Source organism: Papio anubis, chromosome 11 (genome assembly GCF_008728515.1).
Source record: "Papio anubis isolate 15944 chromosome 11, Panubis1.0, whole genome shotgun sequence".
In the NCBI taxonomy this organism is placed as follows: domain Eukaryota; kingdom Metazoa; phylum Chordata; class Mammalia; order Primates; family Cercopithecidae; genus Papio; species Papio anubis.
In genome coordinates, this window is record NC_044986.1 from 4753295 (window position 1) to 4756096 (window position 2802).

Here is a 2802-nt window from a genome sequence, read left to right on the forward strand (position 1 = left end):
AACATTGGCCCATTAGAAGCTTCAAAGAGAATTTGGAATGCAGAGAAAAAGTGGGAAATTACCTAAGACCCAGGCTGGTGGAGCATCGGCTATATCCTTGCCTCGCTAGACTTTGCACACTTAATCATGAAATTGTGCACTTAGTAAAAGGCTTAGCTTGTCTCATACAGATGAGAGGAAGGGGTGGTTTGTGAGCATACAACACAGATGCAACAATGACCCTCCCACCCCTCTGGGTATCCAGTCTCTAAACAGTGAAATCTCCAACTCTGTTTCCAGCTGCTGGTGGAAGCCTGTGCCTGTCTGAATGGGTGCTAAGGGAAGCCACCCTGGGGTGGGCTTGCTATATCTGCAACCCACAGCAAACTTATGTGAAATTGATGATTGACTGATGGCGTCTCCCAGTAGCTGATCTCTCAGCAAAAAGCACTCCTCCATTTGGTGAATTAATTCATTCTCCAGGACAGAGGCACACTTGCCCAAAGCAGAGCAATGAGAAAAGCACAAGGAAATTGGCTTCTGTTTCACCAATTTCCTGCAGGGGCTGGTGGGCGCGATTGCTCTGGACAGCCCTCCAGGAAGGGGCGCCTCTTTGGAGAGGTGTCTGTGACCTCCTGGCGTGTCTACGGGGGAGGCAGATGAGGTGAGAGACTCAGAAGCAGGAAACAGAGTTGACTTGGCAAGTTCCCCTGGAGGAGAGGGAGCAGGGATCAAGAGGCCTGATTGAAAATGTATAGAAAGTATAGATTACTTTGCATGAGATTGACAGTTCTGCTTTTCTCCTCCTTGGCTTTGGTGATGGAGAATGACAGACTTGGGCTCTGCTGGGCGAGTGGTCAGGCAAACTTACTAAAACAGAGTAGAGAGCATGGAGACACAGAGTGACTGGCAAGGTGACTAGTGGGGCCTGGGAGGAAGCCAGGACACTGCACCCACGTGCCTACTCCCCGTTCAACAGCCGGGTCATTGACCCAAGTCAGACAAATCCTGGTGGATGTGGTGAAAAATCCTGCACCTCCACGTGGATCTGCAGGGGACCTGCCACATCATCTTGAGCTGGCTCCTAATTTGACCAAGCATAAAGGAAGCAACTTGGAGACTGGAGGCAAGGCCTCCAAATTCTCAGCCCATCACTGCCCCCAGGGGCTACCTGCGGCTCTCAGCAGAATAAAATAGAGAACATGATTTGGATACAAATGCAAATAATATTAAATTATTTATTTATTTAAATTATTAAAATGCAAATTATTGACATCATCCTTATTATTACTATTATGTGTAGCTCTCCTTTCCCTGTCTCATGGAGTGCAGTTTGGTATAAAAAATAAGTGATACTATAGTCATCTATTTACAGTGAAGTTGTATGCATTGATTAGTTTCCGGAATTAGTGAATAAGAGAAGATTAGGATTACTACGTATTCTAGTTAATACTGAGCTATGGGCCGCTTTGCAGACGCTGCCGCCGAGGAAAGTCCTGTACTACTAGCCATGGTCAACCCTACCGTGTTCTTCGACATTGCCGTCGACGGCGAGCCTTTGGGCCGCGTCTCCTTTGAGCTGTTTGCAGACAAGGTTCCAAAGACAGCAGAAAATTTTCGTGCTCTGAGCACTGGAGAGAAAGGATTTGGTTATAAGGGTTCCTGCTTTCACAGAATTATTCCAGGGTTTATGTGTCAGGGTGGTGACTTTACACGCCATAATGGCACTGGTGGCAAGTCCATCTATGGGGAGAAATTTGAAGATGAGAACTTCATCCTAAAGCATACAGGTCCTGGAATCTTGTCCATGGCAAATGCTGGACCCAACACAAATGGTTCCCAGTTTTTCATCTGCACTGCCAAGACTGAGTGGTTGGATGGCAAGCATGTGGTCTTTGGCAAAGTGAAAGAAGGCATGAATATTGTGGAGGCCATGGAGCGCTTTGGGTCCAGGAATGGCAAGACCAGCAAGAAGATCACCATTGCTGACTGTGGACAACTCGAATAAGTTTGACTTGTGTTTTATCTTAACCACCAGACCATTCCTTCTGTAGCTCAGGAGAGCACCCCTCCACCCCATTTGCTCGCAGTATCCTAGAATCTTTGTGCTCTCGCTGCAGTTCCCTTTGGGTTCCATGTTTTCCTTGTTCTCTCCCATGCCTAGCTGGATTGCAGAGTTAAGTTTATGATTATGAAATAAAAACTAAGTAACAAAAAAAAAAAAAATACTGAGCTATGTATATTCCACTCATCTATTAGCAAATTTTAAATGATGACAATGAAATATGTTGCAGAATAAACTTATACTAAACATAACTGCACCATTCTGTGATGATTCAGAGAGCTGTTCAAGATTTAGCAGTAGAAGATTTTATAAAAGAAAGAAAAGCAATGTTGAAAAGTTTCAGGTGGAGGAAACCTTTCTGGAAAGCAATTAGGCAGCATGTACAAGGGACTCTGAAATATTCTTATCATGTGATCCAGGAATTTACTCTCTAAGAATCTTGCCCGGGGACTAGGTTGTACAAGGATGTTTATCACTGCATCTTTTATAATAGGGAAAAGTTACAGATAACTTATGTCCAGCAATTAGGGACACTTTCGTTATTTCTCTTAAGTGGAATATGGTATAGCCATTAACAGCCGTGTTTTCAAAACCAATTTTATAATTACGTTTATAATATAATACTAAGTTTCAAAATGCACCTCCCGGCTGTGCAGTGTAATCCTGATTTTGATAGGTGACAGACAACCACGCTAGGATTTGTGTGTTTGTACACATGCATGAAGCAAAGATTAATATACATTTCTCTTCTTCATCAC

The 2802-nt window shown here is 44.0% G+C and overlaps 1 pseudogene across 1 annotated transcript; it reads left to right on the plus strand.

Annotated features, from left to right (window-relative positions):
* The first annotated feature begins 1437 nt into the window (after positions 1 to 1437).
* LOC101007462 lies at positions 1438 to 2201 on the plus strand (annotated as a pseudogene). The gene has a single exon (XR_652068.4). The product of XR_652068.4 is annotated as a peptidyl-prolyl cis-trans isomerase A pseudogene (transcript).
* The last annotated feature ends 601 nt before the right edge of the window (positions 2202 to 2802 follow it).